Here is a 21,649-nt window from a genome sequence, read left to right as displayed (position 1 = left end):
AAGTCTATCCTCAGTAGATGAAGGACCAAAGATCTTCTCAGCCAGCAGGCATGAAGCTCTCTTTAACTTTCCTGAGTCAGTTCAGTTCAGCTAATGAGTTCATTTCCTCATCAAAAATGTACTAGAAAGTAGTAAAGGCACATGTTAAGTTCAGATCTGTTTCTTAAACTTAGAACTCATCTGTTCAATTAATCAATAACCAATCAATATTCCTTAAGCACCTACTATGTGCCAGCTACTATGCTAAGTGCTGGGAATGCAAAAGGAAGCAAAAGACATCTCCTGGCTTCAAAGGATTCACAATCTAATGGTGTGACTATTCTTTCAACTCTTCTACTACCTGTCCTCTCCTTTACTACCTCCTCTGATTCTCTCAATCCAACTATTATCTAACACAAGATCAGGAGTTCATTTTCCTTCTTAGAACTTATCATAACCCTCCCATGATGCAAATATCCCCAAAGATCTACTTCCTTAAATGGAAAAGGAGCAAAGTAGTGGTATGGTAAGGAAGCTAGTTAGATTGTACCTCTCCCCCCCAAAAATCCTGTTACTCTGTTCTGTGCATATAAACATGACTAGAGTGGCTAAAGAAGGCTGAAAAAAAAAAGCTTTGGACATTTGTTCTGCTACCTTGTAGTAATGCATCATATTTTATCAAGTCATTGTACAATGGATTCATTTCTAACTGTGAGTTATTGGTATGGTAGGGAAAGAAGTGCTGTGAGGCTAGTAGGGGGAGGGGACTAGTGAAAAGAAGGCAAAAAGCTACGATCATTGGAATCTTCTTGTTCTTTCTCTAGCTAACTATAGGCAGTATATAAGAGAAAGTGGATTTGGCACTACTGTTGAACTTAAACTAGGACATATATTCTCCATATGGCAGGAAGAACCTTGATAAAGGAGTGTAAGGAACCACAACCAGCAAAGTCTCATAAAAGCATCATGACTATAGATCTCTGGGGATTCTGGAAGCATATAGTGGGTATATATATATATATATATATATATATACACATATATATATATATATGTATATATATATATACATATATATATGTCAAAATTTGACATGTGACATATATATGTCAAAATTTGTGTATAGAAACCAATTCCTAAAAGAGATATTAGAAGCTCAGGTGACAGCTCAATCCTTAAATATCAGTCTCTAATTACATCTTTGTGTTGGAGAATCTGAACACAGTTATGTTTGGGGGGTAGGTGGGTGGAGCAGAGGCTATAGGAAGGTTAAAAATAAGCATTTATTAAGCATCTACTATGTGCCAAGGTGCAGCTAAGTGGTGCAGTGGATACGGCACCAGTGCAGGAGTCAGGAAGACCTGAGTTCAAATCTCATCTCAGACATTTGACACTCACTAGCTATGTGACCTTGGACAAGTCACTTAATCCCAATTGCCTCATCCTGGGTCATCTCCAGTTATCCCAATGAATATCTGGTCACTGGATTCAGATGGCTGTGGAGGAGAAGTGAGGCTGGTGACCTGCACAGCTGTCACTCACTCAAAACAAAGTCAAATGCAAGTCACGTCATTATTTCTCTGATGGCATGGTCTTCTTTTGACAACGAAGGACGAACACGCACTATGTGCCAAGGACTACACTAAGCACTTAACAAATACCTAATTTGATCCTCATAACTGGGAAATACATGCTATTCTTATCCTCATTTTATAGTTGAGGAAATTGAGACAGACAAATGTTAAGTGACTTGCTTGGTGTCATTCAACAATAAGTATTTGAGGATAGAGTTGAACTCATTTCCTTGACTCCAATCTCAGAACTCTATCCCCTGTGCCACCTAGTTCCTCTAGGAGTTTACTTTTCAAAAGGAACCATAGAAATTGTAGTCCCACAAGTTGGGCAATGGCACATATCCCAGGTTCAGCTTTGAGTTTCATATCTGATTATGCGCTGAACTTATTCCAAATCTACTGAGAAGTAAGATCCACCAGGGACATCCAGATAAAACAGCAATAATCTCTCCTTCCTCAGAATTCATAGAGTTGTCTGTTTACAATATAATAACCAAATGCACTATGCTATGTCAGTTCTTCTAGTTCTTTTGATGTATGTACATATCATCTATCTAGCCCTAACAGACTGGCTAAGATATTCCTATAATTTTTTTAAAAATTGAAAAGTAACTTAAATATCATTTTTCCAATTCTTTATTTTACAGATAAAGAGAATGAGGCCCAGAGAGACTATATGATTTTCTCCATGGTTTCACACGTAAGTAGCGGTAGTTAAAATTGGGACCTCTTCTTACAAATTCTAGCCCAACGTCTTTTTCACTACATCAAGCAGTTGCTGAAGGGAAAACAAGCTTTGATCATGATTCACTAACATCCCAGATGTTTTCACTGAAAGACTATCTTTAAGGGGGTAAAAAAAAATGTCTATGGAAATATATGTTATTTTTTAAAGACTCCAGCATTTTCTATCCCACAAAAATGTTACTTGTTGTTAAGTAGACTTTGCCTCTTGAGGTAGGCAGAGGAAACAGACTTCTTCATTTTGCCTTTCCAGTCTTCCAAATCCCTCGCCTTAGGGAGTCTCTCTGTATCTTCTCCAGATAATATGGAGAGTTGTCTTGTGTTCATTTATAGTGCTCCAAATGTGGCATGATATGTCCTCCCAGGGAGCCCTGGGAGAGAGCTGCTCAGCAAAATAGCAAAACTTCCTTTGTGGCTCTGTGCTCCTCCAAACATGACCTAGGCTTCTGTGTAGGTTGCAGAAGAGATATACATGTAACATACAAAAACTGTCAAAACCTCAGGAGTAACAAACAGACAAAAACTTGAAATTTCTGACCAAAAGTGCACTCTCTCTCTCTCTCTCTCTCTCTCTCTCTCTCTCTCTCTCTCTCTCTCTCTCTCTCACACACACACACACACACACACACACACACACACACACACACACACACACACACACACACACACACACACACACACTGAAAAACTATAAAGGGAAACTCAAGGCTTCTCTCTGTGGCCTAACAATTGCCTTTTCAACTTTAAGCATGTCAGGAAACTTTGAGGAGACAATGTTTCAGCAATGATTAAAGAAATAACGTGCTACAAGTTAAAGATATTAAGACAAAAGTTACACTTATTCTGGTGACATTCATTGTTTTCTTTGTTCACCTTTTATTTGTTAGGGAGATATCCTGTTCCGCCTGCATGGTGTGTCTACCTTGTTCCCCTTTTCCTAATCAAATTCTATCCTATCTTCCAGGTCCAGCTCAAATCCAAACTTGTCTATCAAGTTTTTTTTTCTGTCTACCCCAGCCCAACATGATTTCTTCTTCCTCTGAATTCTTGAGTCTGATATTGTCTCAATGATCCATTTTTCAATGAATTGTCTACTACCTTCCACAGTTGTAAAATACTGTTTCACTCTCTTATAGCAATAGACTTAATTTGTCATGTGTGCATATCTAGACTTGTGGACTAAAATAAAAGCTCTTTGAGGGCACTGACCTTGTTTTATATCTGTTCATGCATCCCCAAATACTTAACACATTGCTTTGGGCTATTGGTTACTTAGTAGATATCTGCTGGGGTTTTAAGGTTATTGATTTCACTTGTTGTTTGTTGACTGAAACATTTGGGTTTCCTTCTCCTAAAGAGAATTTCAAATCCCGCCCCCCCCCAAAAATAATATACAATTAATATAGCAATGCGTAAATATCCAGCATCACCACATAAGCCCAACTAATGAAAATCCCCATTGGAGCCTCCAAAACCCATGTTCAAAACAAAAAAAGGATTTTCAATACTTTTCATGTTAATCATGCTAATGTTACATTTCCCATCAAATTACTGAGAACAAATGAGGGAGAAATCATTTCAAGATTATAAGGCTGAATTTATTAGATAACTATTCTATTTAGTCTGAAATAGGTGTGTGTGTGTGTGTGTGTGTGTGTGTGTGTTTTAAATTAAAAAACCGAAACTCAAATTTCTGTTGCTTAATGAAGCTGGTTCTTTTATCTTCAAAAAATGACAGTTAAAGTCAAAACTAGGGTTTTGAGAGGGAAGAGATTTAGGACCTCCCTTCAGACATTAATAAACAGCACTCCACATTCTAAAACTATTAGACATAATTTGAAATAATTGCCCATCTTTCCTGAGCGGAGACATAGAACTCAGTTAACATAACTGTTAAGCCCTTTTGCTTTTCATGAAGACAGCAATCACTGCAATCCAGGCCGTTCTGACCATGTAGAAATAGCTACAAGGAAATTCACATCTTATTCCTGTACATTCACTGAGGATTTAGGTATTTATCTTTATCCTGTATTTGTATACTACGTGGAACAGATGCATGGATTTCTTTTAATCACCACCAAAATGTTATGTGTGTCTGCAGTACCAGGAAAGGAACAGATTTAGACAGGAGGGAAGAAAAACATTCTCTTTTTTCCTTCCCTTTTCAGACTTACCCCATCCTGAATTTGTCAAATTTTAAAGTTGCATAATCTTTAAAAATATTTTATTCCACCATCATCCACTTTCTTATAGTGATTTTATGTCTAGCTTGTCTCATCTGTCTAATTTAGATCATAAACCCTCAGGGCAGAGACTGTACATTTTCCTCTGTTTTCTCTAGCGCCATCTTAAACTGCCAGAGTTCAGTAAATATTAAGTAACAATACCTGGCCCTTTCCTGAACCAGGCTAACTCAGGCTTTCTTATGATTGTGCAACTTGTAAAACAGCTATCAAGGATCCCTATCCATTCTTCAGACTATTGGAATGAAATCTTCCAACACTCATCTTTGGTTACTCCTGCTTGCAGGTAGTTTTTTTAATTATTATTATTATTTTAAAGGAGATATTGACAGAAAAATAATGTGACAAAATGAAAGACAATCAAGTCTTTCTTATTTGATTAAAGAATGACCTTCCAAGAATCACCAGTCTGTTGTGACAGCTGACAGTACATTTGCGAATCTTTAGAATCTGTTAATAAAATTTTCAGGAAAAGGAGATTTTTTCTGTTGTTGGGGGGGGGGAGATAGAAAAATAAGGATTAATCAAGAAACTCCTATGCAGAATGAATGTTTTATTTAAGAAAATGTTTGGATGATAATTGTTCTGGAAATTGTTTCCCCATGTACCCACTGAGATCCATCAAAATATTTCAAGAGAAAAACAAATTCAATAGACATTTCTAGCTCTTCAGTATATATTCTCAATGTATGCAAATTTGTTACCAGAGAATTTTAAGAGAAATTTCTAAGCATTTCACAGTAGAATCTGGCCAGGTACCTGCTATGTGTTTATAATGTATTAGTGAATATATTAAGTGAATTAACTACCTAGTCTGCCTCTTAGGTTAATTACCAAGTTCAAGCTGAGAAAGACACTATAAAGTATATTTCAGCATACTACATTATATCTGGGGCAAGTAACTCAATGAGACCACTGCTATATCCTAAAGAAGGCCTTTCCTTTTGAAAGAGAGGTTCTTGTGAATATATCTTTAAAATTGCATGGAAGTGATCCTCCTTTAGAGAACATAAAAGAAAGCTGAGATAAAAGTATGTAGAAATCATCACTGTATTTTACAAATAATTTACCAAGTAAAACACTTCTAGTTCAAATACACATACATATATATATATATACATACACACACACATAATATATATATAAATAGAGAGAGATGTGCACACACATAGAGCACAGAGAAGATATCCCATTTTACTCTAGTTTCTATTAATCCTGACTTAATATCAGCACATAAAACAAAATAAATGTGTCATTCTTCTAGCTGCTGACCAAACTACATCTCAGTGCATGAATTAAATTGGTTGAGATAGGTTTAGGGTTGAGATATGAATTAGATAGAGAATGTATTTCTGTGGGCAAATTCAATCTTTTAAGGTCATCTTGACAATTGTTTATATCTCACATACCCATTTACAATATACACAGAAAACTTTTGCCCTCATGTCAAGTTGCAAAGTCCTATTTCCCACTAACTCACAAAAGCCTGCTGTCTCAAGGTAAAGCCTGAAACTGAACAAATTACAAGAAGTATAATCAAATTTTGTAAGTACCCATTTAAGATAGATTTTATTAATATAACCAATAGCTATATTGAAGGCATTGTTATGTTCATTATTCCTTAAGTTTTTGTGAAGTCACACAGTCAAGCTTCTCCAATATGTGAGTTTCTGGGAAGAATTCCCTAAACTTGAGATCTTGCAGAAAAATCAGACTTTCAGGCATAAGCAAACCCTGTGACTTTAATCTTTCTGAGAAGCTCTCAGGGAAATCACTAAATAAAAATCACATTCAAAAACAGGTAATTTGATATGATCATTTCAAAATATAATTTTGTAAAAATATTATTATAAATACCCAAAATATCAGAAAAAATACCTATAAAATTTCAGTCTGAGGTATCTACTAAATTGCTAAATACCTGTAGCATTATGACAACTTTCTTTCGAAGAGTTCAAAGTATTTTGCATGCCTACGTACCTCATAACTGTCATCATTCAGGGAGATGTATGCATGCCTGTATTTGACCAGAACACTTAAAAAATAATGGAAGGGGATTTTTTTGATGGCCTTGGCTTACACTTTTAGGAATATATTTTAAAATGACTTGACCAGCAGATATTATGATTGCCAAGGCATTAGCAGGAAGAAAGACCTCGATAAAATTAGCAACAAGACACTGAATCATTTCTTCTTTTGGTGAAAGTTACAGGCAAAAGTCCTAAAATTATACAATTACAAAAATAAATCAAACTACCATGTCATTTCTGCTTTTCTACATTAATAAATTAACCATGTACATTGTTCAAAATTATGTCAGTTACGCATATAATAATCTTTTAAATTAATGAAGTGATGAAGCAGTTTGATGACACCCATGATTTACAGGGCTGCTTTTAGCTAATGGTAAAAGCCTTTTGTTTAATAAATTGCCCCCTGGAGAAATTACCAAAAATGAATATTTTCTATGCTAAATGTTCTAAGGTTTACACTTTTTCAATAGATTAACAAATGGTGAGGGGGAAGCATTTTTCAAAATATATCTTCTTTTACATATATTTAATTGAAATTAATTAATATATTACTTAGAAGGAAATGATCATGCCGAAATAGGTGTAAGATCATTTACGAGAATTCCACAAAGCAATAAAGTGGAATTTAAACAATGGAATTAATCACGTCCTTAAATTTTTTTATGATAGATTGGGAACCATTTTAAGCTTTCTGATTGAATCAAAGGATATCTTATAAAATCTAGAATTTTATATACTAATACAAACCTTACTGTTTTGGTATAATTATTTCTTAGTTTAATTATTGTAGTAATATATGTTTGTTGACTGTTTACCAAGATTGAATCTGTGTTGTTACCAGTAAGGTTCAAAACTTTTCATTAATTGTCCAGTTTCGTGGTTGTTGATATTGTTGTACTTTTGCTGCTACTTAATAGACCTTTGAAAAAATTACCTCCCTTGGGTCAAATAAATATAATTTCCCACTGTATACGTGTATACACTGTACACTGTACACGTATAATAACAAGCAAGCCTTAAAAATTCAAGTCTATCATCTTCTTTGTGTTTTCATGGTTCTTGGCACTCAGAAAACTGCTGGAATAAGTAGAGGAAAGAAACCTCTTATAAAGAGACATTATAAAAGTTGATTATGAAATCACAGAAGGTTTCAGCCCACCCAGGGCACACTTGCATGGGATAACAGCTCAGAAAGCAAGGAGCTGAATATAGCTGCAAGGAAAGCTTGCAATTGATGTTCCTGTTTTCTCTGTTTATGGATTTGTTTTAGTAACATCAGGGACTAATTTTTGTTCTTCTAAATAAATAATGTGCATTGTACATTGAGTCAATTCCATTCCAGTTTGAAACATTTGCAGTTATAGCCCTGAAAACAGGAATAATTAATTGGGATTTTATGAGTCCAATGGACGCATTCTGTGGAAAGCAGAGAGTGAGCGAGCAAGTAAGTCATTTTAGAATTCTATAATCGATGCCGATGTAATGGAAAATTGGCTGTTGGCATTTTAAATTATTTTAAGGAATTTTAAACGTTCATCAATAGTATTTTTTAAATAAATGTACATGCATAATAGTGCTTGTGTTTGTATTTTATAACCTGAGTTATATAAATCAGCATAAGCACAACTTTAAGTATGTGATTATTTTATAATAAATGGATTGAAAGAGGTATAAAAAGTGTTGGGAATACAAGATTTTATTTTTCCCTTCTCTTACAGTTTTCCATAGTATAGAAACAAATCAATGCAAGTCTTGAGTACAACTCTTTGAGTAAGATCCATTTTTAAAAGCTAATGAAGAAAACTAAAAGACACACAAGTGTCTATTTGTCGACAAGGACAAGTTTTTGCAGTGGGTCCCAACTTTTACTGTAATAGCTAGCTTTAGATTCCTTTCTGTCATTTCCTGTTAACTACTCTGTAAAATCTCTAGCAGTTTCCACAGCATGTGGGAGAAATTTTGTATGAGTATTTGGGTATTTTGGTTCCACAAACAGATTGGAATTATCACATATTTCAAAACTTGGAAATCAGATTTTATTATTATTATTACATGTTACTACACTCTTCAGTATTGTGATTATGGAATATCATTGACATACACAATACTAGATAGCTAAAAAGATGGATATTTTGCATTGCCATCACAGGTGAATTTTCCTAGGAACCAAAAAAGGCATGTGAAAGAATGCAGAGCGTTCAGGTTTAGCCATACATCCTTAGTGTTCAAAAGGGGAGAAAGCATGATTTAGTGTACTCTCCATATAAAAATAGAGAAAACAAAATAGCAGCAGTGATGCACTCCCATGGAATGGTACTAAGTTATAATATATATCTAATGTGAAACCTTGAGGAAGTGACTTAAAACTCACAGGACTCAGTTTATCTAACTAAAGTATTTCTACCTCCCTTTGCAAAATTGTGAAAGAATGGGCAAGCAAACACATGCATGTGCTTTGAACTCTTGGAAAGATTCTATGTAGATCCAAGCTATCATCAACTCTTGATCATTCAAGTTTTTTTGGAGGGGAGTGATGTGGTAGCATATCGATGCATAATTCTGTGGCTTAAGGATGCTTTGCACAATTCTTTGCTCGTGTTGTAAGCAGATTTACTATCCTAAAGATGTTGTGCACACATTCATCCACACCCTGATATATAGTGGAAAGAGGCCTAGAAAAGTGCTAGATAGCAGGAGGTAGGTGGATTAAAACCTTTACTAAATAATCCCAACATGGATAATAGAATATTATTATTTTACTGGACTTATTTTAACAAATATTTTCCATGTGTATTAAATTCAGAGGAAATTTCATATATCAGATTATCAGAGCTATAGGGATTCAAAAGATTAAAGATGTGCTTAGAATCTCCATTCACTTTCAAAGCTAAATATTTTTGACCGCACTTTGGAAGTCAGGAAAACCTTTTCTTCTTCTTTTTTTTATAATGTGAAGAAAAGCAAATCCACATTTCTGTTTTTTTAAAAGCAGAGCATAATGAACTGTCCCTTGTCCCACCCCTTCCCCAATCAGTGTTAAACATGCATTTCAAAAGACCATACTCAGCAAAAACAAAAGCAAAACATCCTCATATTAGGGGAAGTTAAAAGTGGCTTGTGTGAAAGTGCCCATCTCCCTGTCCCCAACAGCCTATCCCTGTCCTTGATGCCATGATAACCCAGTGACTGCCAAATTCCCAATTCCTTGGAATGATCCCAGTCAGGCTAAGGGAAGACGCAGAGACATTTACAAAGCTCCTCCCTTTTTATTTCCTGCTTTCTCCTCTCACTGCACTGCCACCCTGACTGTTATTATTGCCACCACTTCTCTGCCATGGCTCTTACTGCTGCCATCACCATTAATTCCACTGCCACCACTACTCTCATGACTTCCTTAACTAATTCCAGCCCTTCTGCCATCACCAACACTACCACTACCACCAACAGTTGCTGCTGCTGCTACTTCTGAAACTAATAGTAGTACTAATAATGCTAATAATAGCACTAATACTACTACTAATAGAATTTATATAGCACTAACTATAGGACAGGCACTGTGCTAAGTGCCTTATCATTGTTATTTCATTTGATCCTCACAACCCTAGGATATAGGTGCTATTATTATCCCCATTTTATAGATAAAGAAACTCAAACAAATAGAGGTTAACTGACTTGTCCAGGGTCATACAGCTAGCATGTGTCTGAGGTCACATTTGAACTCAGTCTCCCTAACTCTATGCCCTGCACTCTATCTACTGTGTCACCTAGCTTCTATTACTTTTGCCACCCTCACTCACCATTACTGCTGTTGCTCTTAATACAATCACGGTCACTTCTGATGGCATTACTACCTCTACAACTACTTCAGCTACTGCTGCTAGCAACACTACCACTATATCTACTATAAATACCACTGTCACCATTTTTACCACTGGAACCACACTACAATATCCACTCCCAATTCCTAAAGAATATTGTCACAATTTCCTCTTAGAGTTGTGTTGGGTTTCTAGAAGGGGTAGGGTTAATTATTAGAATACTTCCCATATGAACTGTACTACTATTGTCTTCATACAGCTATCAGGGCTTAATTTATTATTTTCTTAATTACCTAGACTTAAGAAAGTGATGTTGAAGAGAAATGTAATGAAGAAATCTAGTCCCCTAAACTCATTTTAAAACTAAATTTTGAAGATTTCAACATGAAAAATTCAAGTTCTATGTAAGCAACAGCTAGACAAATGAAGGGTTTTTTTATTAGTACATTTTCAAATACAATCTCAATTTTTTAAAAAGAATTGTGATGGCTTAATTATATTTGCCATGAGTAAGCTGTTTTCTGATATTAATTTCACTTTGTAGCAATTACAAAAAAATTCATTATAGAACAGGTTTATGTTTAAGACCAATTTTCCTTTAGAGATACATATGGAAATAATTTAATCCAGAGGCAAACATTTTACCTCAAATGGAAGTTTGGAGTGAAAAAAGTGAACCCGATCTCAGATAAAATGACTGATAACTGTTTGTTGCTTTGTATTCAGAAATCAGTAAGTACTTCCATTTGCCCACATTCCTTAATGTCCTTTCTTAATTTTTTCAGTTTAAAAAACGTTTAGAGTGCAAAACTACCTGTTTATTCAATGTTGAGAATACAGTTCGGCAAATGCAAGAAAAATTCTTACTTTCTAGGAATGCCTGTTGAAATGGCCCTAAGAGTTGAGGTTTATAACGTTTAGCTGAAGTAACACAGGCATAAGAGAGAGAGTAAGTGGCATTTTCTTTTAAACTCCGAAGAAAAACACTAGTAACATAATAGATTATTTTACTCTGCATATAACGAACTTTTTATTTAAAAATATCTTTAAAGTAAACAACAAAACAAAACAATTTTCTTTAATTTGATCATTCTTTCAACAAATATTTCTTCTTCCTGGCTTGGAAATGGCATTTTCTGTCCCTTTTCTCTTACTTCAGTAGTGTTAAGGACCTTGGAGGCACCTAAAATCTCCAGATGTTGAGCAATATCATCAAGTAAAGTGTGTTGTGGTGCTTTTAAAGTGCTATCTAAATGTGAATTGGTATTATTCATAGTAGTAACATTAAAGGGAATATTAGAAGATAAATCACTCTCGTGATTCACTAGTAGATTAGTATATAAGCTCACTATCAAGAACTCTTCAGAATTTTGTTCTAGTTCTGCTTAGACAGGGAGAAAAACTGCAAAAAATGGAAAGATGGCCTCCACATAAAATGTATTTTTTCTTATTTTAGGGCAATCTTCTTGGAAACAAAAGTACTGACCCACTGGTTAGGTTCTCTTGATGTTTACCACCAGATTCAGGAGAATGATTCATAGCTTTGCTCATTACAGCTGGAGTGGGAGGCATTTTCTTTCACTTTTCATGGCAGTTGGCAAACTCTTCATAATGATTACGTCTCACAGAGTAACAGTTAGTATTTAGCCATGGGGCTATCAAGCATGTCCATAGATCCTGAACTTGAATAACTTTGATGAGGAAAAATGTGCTGGAGGATTTGAACCACAGAACAAAGCCATGAGGTGACACCAAATGGAAGGACCCAGAAGGCAAAGCTGAGTTCTGAAACAAAAGGGGGAGGGACCAGACAGTGTCTTCCTCCAGTTTCATTTCTATCACTCCACCCAGAGTCAGCTTGATTTCACTGTGAATGTATTAATGCAGGGCAGACTTCAACATGTTCATAATTTCAGTTGGATGAGCTTTCCAGAAGTTCAGATATTTATCTAAACCTTTTGTACCCCTTCTCACCACCATCCCCCTCCTATCAAAACCTAACCAGCAAGGAAATGTACACCTGGTTTTATGCTTGTGTTTGTCAGGGCTGTCTCAGAGTGGGTTAGGAGCAAAGAAATGGACGAGCCTGGCTACTCTTAGTAGAGAAACAAAAGTTAAACATTTGTGGAGTCTACCAGTTGAAGTCTTTTTTTTCCCCATTTTGTATCTCCTATCAGTACTCTTACCTAAGAATGGCAAGAATGTAGAGAAAGCATCAGATCTCTCCCTCTCTCTCTCTCTCTTTCTCTCTCTCTCTCTCTCTCCATATATATATATATATATATATCCATCTCTCTCTCTCTCTCTCTCTCTCTCTCTCTCTCTCTCTCTCTCTCTCTCTCTCTCTCTCTCTCCATATATATATATATATAGAGAGAGAGAGAGAGAGAGAGAGAAGAGAAAGAGAGAGGAAGAGATGCCAGGGCTTTTAACCTGGCCAAACAGTTAGAATAGAATTTCAGAAGAGCACTGAAAGATCATTAAATCCATTTCCTTCCCATGTTCTGATTTTATAGACAAGGAAACTAAGTCCCAAAGGAGATGAAATGACCTGTTTGTAGTCATGTGGTAGGAAAGCAACATATCCAGGACTGAACCTACCTTCCTAGACTCCTTATACATCCATTCCTTGGACACATTCCACAGCTCAGTAAATCTGATTTTCTTAACATTTCTCCTACATGGCACTCTTCCATTGTCGTGCCATTGCCCTGGCTGTCCTGGAATGCAGTCCCATGGCTTTCACCTCCACCTCTTCAAATACCTAGTTTCAAGTATGCATTGATAAATGTTTTACAACCAGATCCTTGAGAAAAAATATATACAAGATAAACTTTTAAGTTTAATCTGCACTCTTAGCATTTTCTCCATCATTTTAAGTCTAGGCTAGCAACAAAACAATGAATCAAACCACAATTTATGGCATTTACTGATTCCCAAGGTGTAAATGCTCACCTTGTCAGCTAGGTGGTCCAAAGGCTAAAATACTAAGCCTAAAGTCAGGAAGACCTGAGTTCAAATGTGACCTCAGACACTAACTAGCAGTGTGATCCTGGGCAAGTCACTTAAACTCTACTTTAGTCCACTAAAGAAGGAAATGGCAAATCGTTCCAGTATCTTTGTCGCCCCCTCAAAAAAAAACCCCATGGACAGTATGGACCACAGGGTCACAAAGTGTCAGACAGGACTAAATGACTGAACAATGATCAGAAATAGTCATCTCTTATTAGGGACAGCTAGGTAGCACCAGAGTGGATAGAGTGTTGGGGCACTGGTGTCAGGAAGACTCATCTTCCTGAGTTCAAATCTGGCCTCAGTCACATACTGTGTGACTCTGGGCAAGTCACTTAACCCTGTTTGTCTCAGTTTCCTCATCTGTAAAATGAGCAGGAGACGGAAATGTCTAACCACTCCCATATCTTTGCCAAGAAAGACCTAAATGAAGTAACAAAAAGTCAGACTTAACTGAAAACAACTGAATACAAAAACAAGAAACAAATACTCACACCAAAAATTTACCAATCAACTCTCCCAAGCTGGTGGGATATCTCCAATGGACCCTTTCTCTAGTTTCCTTTAAAACTCAGATCAAGCATCATGCCCAACATGAAGTTAAGCTTGATCCCTTGAGCTACTAATATTCTTCATTTTGTGTATGCCAATATACATACATACATGATTCCTCCTCCAGTGAATCTAAGTTCCTTCAGAACAGGAGCTATTTCAATTTTGTCTCTGTATTCCTGATGCCTTATACACAGTAGAAAGTTTAAAAATGTTTGTTGACTAGTTGAAATCAGGCGTCCTAATCCAGTGCTTCGTCTACTGCACTATATTGTGATGCCACCTCCTCCCAAGGGAAAGTGGAAAGAATACCATTGGTTTATAATGGATTGGTTTCCATGAAATGGAAAAAAAAATAAATCCATAGGAAGAAAAACAGAAACTTTATTTTAATTTTCAACTACAGCAAAACTACTTTAAGCCTCTCCAAAAATAAGATCTGGATTTGCATTCTGGCATTCGATAAGTGACCTTACCTCTCTAGATTTCTTCATCTATAAAATGACATGGTTGGAATAGACTATAAGATTGTAGAACTTCAAGTGTAAAAAGGACATTCAAGATTATCTCATAGTACCCTCTCATAGTATACCCTGACCCCATGATGCTATGTAAAAATCTCAATCTGGGCTCCAAGTGTAGAACCAAAAGAATCTGGGCTACATGACACAGGTGCATATATAGATCATCTTCTGATCAAGAGTCATAAAAATGATATTATGAGATGCCAGGTGAGACAAAGGCTCTATGTGGATGGTGATGTCAAGTCTTCTCTTGTGAAAATGACAGGAAACTTCAAATAGTGTCATAAAGTCATATCGCATAGAGGGAAGGAAGGAAGGAAGGAAGGAAGGAAGGAAGGAAGGAAGGAAGGAAGGAAGGAAGGAAGGAAGGAAGGAAGGAAGGAAGGAAAGAGGCATTTGTTAAGTGCCTACTATGTGACAGGCAATATGCTCAATATTCTACAAATATTATCTCATTTGATCCTCACAACAATTCTTGGAGGTAGGTGCTATTATTATTTTGGTTTTTTTCAGCTGAGGAAACTGAGTCCAAGTTTAAGTGATCTTATGTTCCCGGGGTCAGCCAGTTAATAAGTGCTGTGTTTAGCTTTGAACTCAGATTTTCCTGGCTCGAGGTGCAGGGATCTAACACAGCAGCCTCATAATATCACGTAAAATCAATCATTGATTTCTCTAAAACACATCAAGAGAAACAACGTTCCAGGGGCCAGTTAGTATCACAGGAACATTATTTTAAATAAAATATATCTAACAAGGTTTGAGATATGAAGTAATTGGGAGAGGAAAGCAGGTGTTCCCCCAAAAACTGATTTTGGTGAGTAAACGAGTGTCAGAGATGGTGGTCCTGAGGTGGGGCTGGGCTGAACTAAGAAGAGTATCTGGGGCAGAGCTATCACTTTCTATCTTTTGGCCAAAGAACACACAGCAAAATTTCATTAAAGGAAGGAATTTAAAAGATTCTAGAGGTTATATTATTGAGAAATAGCATTGCTACGGGCAAGTTTTATTTATTTACATTATGTGAAATGCCTATAGTTTTCAGGATCTCTTCAGGTCTTTCTTACTTTAGTTACTCAGAAATATGACTTGGCAGTACATTCCTCCATCATCATAGAATATGAATTTATATAAAGTACAGAAGAGTTCCTTTCAAAAATTGTTGAGAAAAGACTTAGATATTCATAACTTGAATGAAAGAATGAATAAAGGGACATTTATTCTCCCACTGACTATGTGCATATTTAATATGTATTAAGTATTTTAACGCTAAACACAAGTTCATTATTTGTGAATACAAATATAAAAATAAAGATAGTTTCTTCTCTAAAAAAGCTGACATTCTGGTAGGGGAGATAATAAACATTTGAGAGAGATGACCAAGGAGGGTCATTTTGGTCCTGGAAGTTATACAGATGATGAGTGGGGTGACACACCCCTTCCAGGAAAAACTGGCAAGTTTGATCTGGTCCTGGTTCCAGAACTGGTGATAAGAGGTTAGGGAGTACAGGTGTGAGATAGCAAGGCTCCTAACAAGGCTTTGGAGGAGATGGCTGGGTAGTATAGAATGAAGAGAAGTGTGACAGGGGCCTGACTACATCGTGTGCCATGCAAGACGGTAATCAGCCAGGATAGCAGGACTCTAGTACAGAAAATCTGGACATAGGTTAAATCCTCCAAGCCACAGTGTCTGGGTCAGGTGGCAAAGTAGTTGTCAAAGCTGTGGAGAAAATGACACTACCTCCCAAGGAAAAAATTTTATATGCATTAAATGCATACTTTAAAGCACTATTTACATTCCAGGTTGTTGGTTTATTTTATAATGCTATCTGCATTTGTATGATGCTTTATGCCTGTTTTTCCAGACATACTCAAATAGATTATATCATTTTATATTTACCACAACTCTATGAGACAGGAAGACAGAATGTTATTATATGAGGACAGTCAATATGCAGGATAAACTTAAGCATTTCTTCAAAGCACTTTATTTTAGAAACATAAATAAAAATGCTGCCTATATTATATGACAAAAGCACTATGTTTAGAATACTATTTAGTAATAAAGACAGTAGAGTAAAATCACATCTATGACAAATTAAAATTCACCCTGCTGCCTGACTCCTCTTCATGTATACCTATTCATAGATGGGAAAGCTAAGCCCAGACAGTTTCAGTGACTGGGTTGAAATCAGAAAACAAGATAGCATCAGAGAGAGCACTGCAACTTAGGTTTCCCAAGACCTAATACAGGAAACTTTCTGCTCTGTCTTCAGCTACACATGCCTTCCTGGAATGAAGGTGCTTTCCTAACCTGTCCCCTAAAGCTAGGAGGGATATTTCTGACTGGGGGAAGGGAAATCAGAGGGGGAGAATATACAAAAGATTTCATATGAGGTTCCTTATGGCTACCCCAGCAGGGGGCTCACTACTGCCAGCAGAAGACCTAAAGTACATTTCAAGAATATTATATCAGATTTTTTTCACATGACTGCAGTAGATTGTATGAATCATTTACTTTCATTTAACTTCAACAATCAGAATAAGCATATTCTGAAATCAACACATAAACATATGTACTTTTATACAGGTGTATATATATATATATATATATATATATATATATATATATGTATATGTATGTGCATGTGTATAATGCAAATTAAAGTACCTCTAAATTATTTGGGTGGCAAGGGGGATCCAGTAGCCTTAGATTGAAAGATAAAGAAGGTAAATGACATCTGTTATAAAACTTAATATCCAAATTATTTTTTAGAAATTTATTTTAATATCTAAGAAAACTACTTTTGTTATTGCCCTAATCCAAAATTTCTACCTTCTGAGTACATCTAAGAATAATAAGGAAGAAGATATTTGGGGTCAGGTGACTATGTCAGAGTGTACACTGAATATCATAAATGGCAGAATCGATCAATCAATTAGCAAATATTTATTAGGACAGCTCTAAGTACACAGTACATTGTACTAGAAGTTGGGGAAACTGAGTCTCAGTTCCATTTCTGTCTTCATCTATAATTTGGGCATGCACTCCCATAATACATGAAATTTCACTCCCTGCTCCCTCCTTCCTTTACTCTAAGGCTACAAGATAGTCCTGCCTCTCCTTAATCTGGGGATACTAATTTGCATACCCCATTATATATGTTTATTTGCTAATTTCAGAATAGCCTGCATTTTTAAGGAATTTTTAACTGTTCTGTGCTTTAGCGGAGCCCTCTTCCAAACTTGACTCTCTCACTAACTTGCTCTGTGACTTTCAGTGAGTTGTTTTTCCTCTTTAGGTCTCAGTTGAATTAGGTAACTTTTAAGGTTTCATTGGACTCTAAGAAAGATCCTGGGATTCTCTATTTCTGCTTTCTTACCTGTTCCAAACTTAGGAAACAAAGAATTTGAGAATCGTGTGTTCTTTATGTAAGTTGTAATAGAAAGCATTATGTTCTGTAACAAGGACCTTAAGAAATATATGTAAAAAAAAAGAAATACATGCCTCCTCCTCCTCTACTTTCTCTTTATTTTCCTCTTCTTCCCCAAACCTCTTTGAAGTATTCAAAAGATTCCAGAATCCTGGAGATCCTAGCTGCCCCAGGTCAGCGGGGAAACAAGGTTGTGCCACAGCTTACAAACAGGCAAAATGGAAAGGGGAGGAGAGACGAGGGTGGTAGCAAGAAAAGCTGAGATAAATCAGTCATTTAAAAGAAAGACTCCAAGCAGCTGATAAGGGAAGGAATCTTCTCCTTAATTTGGAAAATCTCAAATAATAGTAGAAATCTAGCACAAAACTGTTCAGTTGGTTGTGGGGACTCTTCCTACCCAGAGATAGCTAATGACTTTGGGCAATTTTTTCTTCCTTAGTTTTATTTTTTCCTTGATAATATTCCACCTGAACATCTGAAGAAGTTTTAGTTTGTGAATGAGTAAAGAAAATGCATTGTCATTTTTCAAATTTCTGCAATATTTTTTTTAACAACCCCCCCTCTTTCTTTAGTTTGAATTTGGATAGTAAAAATGTTTATTTTTGAGTTTCTAAGCCCCCATTGAGATAATTGATATGTTCATAAGTTGTGAAATACCTGGTTCAAAACTAAAGTTAAATAGGCTCTGAATACCTCTCCAGCTTGCCTAGGAATCTTTTGTTTTTTCCAAAACAAATAAGCCTATTGAGGACTAGAAACTGTGTTCTGCGTTTTTCAACTTTTATTTTCAGATCACCAAGAAGTTCCAATTGCTCTTTTTTCTGCGTTAAGTAGCTCTTCTCCCTCCTGTGGTGACATGACAAAATTTGCATTCTAATTCCCTGACCTTTCTGCATCAAACATTTTCAGCCCTAATACTGGATCACTTGTACAAAGGCTATCCAATCGATGGAAACATGAACGAAGAACTTTAGGTAATCTGACCATAATTTGAACATTTGGGGGAATGATGAAATGTTTATTAAAAATCTCACCCAAAGAAAATTTCTGAATTTGAAATTTGAAAATTTGTTTCAAACATAAGAAACTATGTTGAGGCTGCAATTATAATCCACATAAGAAAGAATTTGTATATTCTTGTATTAAAAGGAATTGAGGAAGAAAAAAAGTTTGAAAGACCTAGGAGATCAATGTAAAATTAGAAATGAATTTATCTTAATAAAAGGAAGTATTTAAAAGGAGCATTTAATAGGACTTCTGGGCCTCATTTTCCCAATCTGTGAAATGAGGAAGTCTACTAAATTCAAATTAAATCAACAAATATTTCTTATGCACAACCAACTACTGTGTGCAAAGTGTTCCATTAGGAGACTGGGGCTATTGAAATAAGCAAAGCTCCTACCTTCTAGAAGATTCTAATCTAACTTCATTTTTTCTAAGGTTCCTTTACCTTCAAAATCCTAGAATTTGATGAAATAAAATGTACTTCCCATATATACCAAAAATACCTAAATCTGTACTTTTTGTAGAAGCAAAAATTTAGAAATAACGTGAATTCTATCCCTTTAGGAATGGTCAAACAAAATGCGGCATATAACCAAAAGGGAATATTATAGCTTCATATGAAACTATGAACAGAAGGAACTCAAAGAAATGTAAGGAGACTTGTAAGAACTGATGCTTGTAAAGTGCTCTGTACCAGGTTAATGAGGCACACGGTGATCGCAGTAAGGTCATTGGGAGACAGGGAACCTAAAAAGCAACTAAATAAAAGTGAGTTGGAATTACCAATTTTTCTCTCAGACAACAGACCATAAAAAAGGGGAAAACAAACAAACAGTTCCTTCCTTAAAGCAGAAAGGTGGCAAACTACAAAGGATAAATACTGAATGCAGTGATGGAACAGTTTGGTTGGTTTTGTTTCTCTCTTTTTCTTTGTTACAATGAAGATTTCTGTTGTGCAGGAGGGTATGATATTCAAATATGACTATGGTGTAAAGAAAGATTAATTCTTTTTAAAGATGAATATTACTCATTTCATAGGTAAATATTGTTTCTGGGCATCCTTTGAACATATTTATTCACTACCAGTTCAGATATGCCCTGATATGAACTAGAAAGGAGACAGCATTCATTCTTCAGGACTTGTCATCTTTATTTAACCATTCTTTCCTCCAATTACCAACTATATGCAGATTTTAGCCCTTCCTTGACTCACGGAAAAGAAAATTATTCTATCCCTAACACAACCTAGATATTTTCTATTTAAATTCACTAGCAAAAGTATGAGTTTGCAAAATTTGAAACTATGGGAAATGAACACTTTAATGAATGAGACCAGACATATAGATTATTTTAAAATAGTCAGCTGAGCTGTTGCCATAATATATCTGAAGATACTCCCTAGTGTCAAAGGCAAAAAAACATCTCTTTACCCCGATTCTGCAGCTAGACAATCATAAAATGTCCCAGTAAGCTACACTTTCATGGCATTTACCTTCTCTATTTTAATTTAAGCTTTTAAGTTCTACATTCAAAATGCTATTTTGTTAGTGCACACCCACACCCACATACACACCCCAAGGTATTTTGTCTACATTTGGAGTATGTGCTATAACCAAATAAATGGAGATGCTTTGGTTATTACCAAGTGACCTAACGGCTTAGACTGCAGCTATAGATGCAGTGAACTGAGAGAAATTAACATAATTTTCCACATTAATTGTATTTTTTTTTATAAAACTAAAGCTCTTTATCACAACTAAACATAATAAAAACTAAACAATATAATGTAGCTCACCTATATAGCACACTGAAGTTTGCAAATCACTTTACAAATATTATTTCATTTGCTCTTTACACAACCCTGTGTGGTAGATGACAATGAAAATCCCCCTTTCACAGGTGAGGAAACTGAAAATAGAAAAGGTTAAATTACTTGCCCAAGGTCACACATCCAGTAAATGTCAGTGGTAGAATTTAAACCAAGCCTCTTTGACAACAAGTCCCACATTTTTCTGACACCACAAAGAAAAGAGAATAAAATTGACTGCACATGCTTTGATTGTTTTTGCCAGTATTAATCACGTATTCATTGATAAGTATATAGATGAATAGCTGATGAAAGAAAGCACTGGCAGACATTCATTGCTGAGGTCTTTGAGTTGGGAGCTCTATTGAAGAAAGATACAATTCTCTGGACCTCACTTCAATTCTTCTACAAACTTCAGAGGGACAGTAGGAAATAATCTCCAATATGGAATATACCACCAATCCCACTTTATAAATCAAACAGCATGGAGGTGTTTCTTAACATGCTACACAGCCCTTTGGAAAGAAACAAAACAATACAAAAATACCTAGAAAACTTGCTTTTCTCCTGATTTGGAATTTGATTCTATTGTCTGTATCTCACATAAAGTCATATGGAGTTTTATATAATCTAGCTATGGAAGTAAGTCTCATTTTTCCATAGAGCTCTGCCTCCTGATTGCTTGAAATACTATATTTGAAAGACAGTCCATATCTTTTCACTGACTGGCTCATTTCAAATATGCATTGTACCATCGAGGATACCAAGCCCTGCCAGGTCATCCCATGTAAATATCCTTCTTTGTTAGTCATTATTCAGAAGGTCAACAGTGAGGGGCGCCATGTAACTCCAGCATAGAGTAATAATTATAGAAACTGGGAAGGGTTTTATGCTTCTGAAAGGAAAGATTTCAGAGAACCCTGAGAA

General features: G+C 35.8%; 1 long non-coding RNA gene across 1 annotated transcript in view; it reads left to right on the top strand.

The window, feature by feature from the left end:
• LOC140520925 (uncharacterized) overlaps positions 1 to 21,649 on the top strand; it is an 83,399-nt gene that overhangs the window by 59,011 nt on the left and 2,739 nt on the right. Inside the window, exon 3 of the long non-coding RNA XR_011972713.1 lies at positions 2,201 to 2,253. This is a non-coding gene — a long non-coding RNA (uncharacterized lncRNA). The remainder of the gene's footprint in view (positions 1 to 2,200; positions 2,254 to 21,649) is intronic.

The sequence above is a fragment of the Notamacropus eugenii genome, chromosome 1 (assembly GCF_028372415.1).
Source record: "Notamacropus eugenii isolate mMacEug1 chromosome 1, mMacEug1.pri_v2, whole genome shotgun sequence".
In the NCBI taxonomy this organism is placed as follows: domain Eukaryota; kingdom Metazoa; phylum Chordata; class Mammalia; order Diprotodontia; family Macropodidae; genus Notamacropus; species Notamacropus eugenii.
The sequence above is the reverse complement of the archived record's forward strand: the minus strand, read 5'-3'. Positions and strand labels throughout refer to the sequence as shown.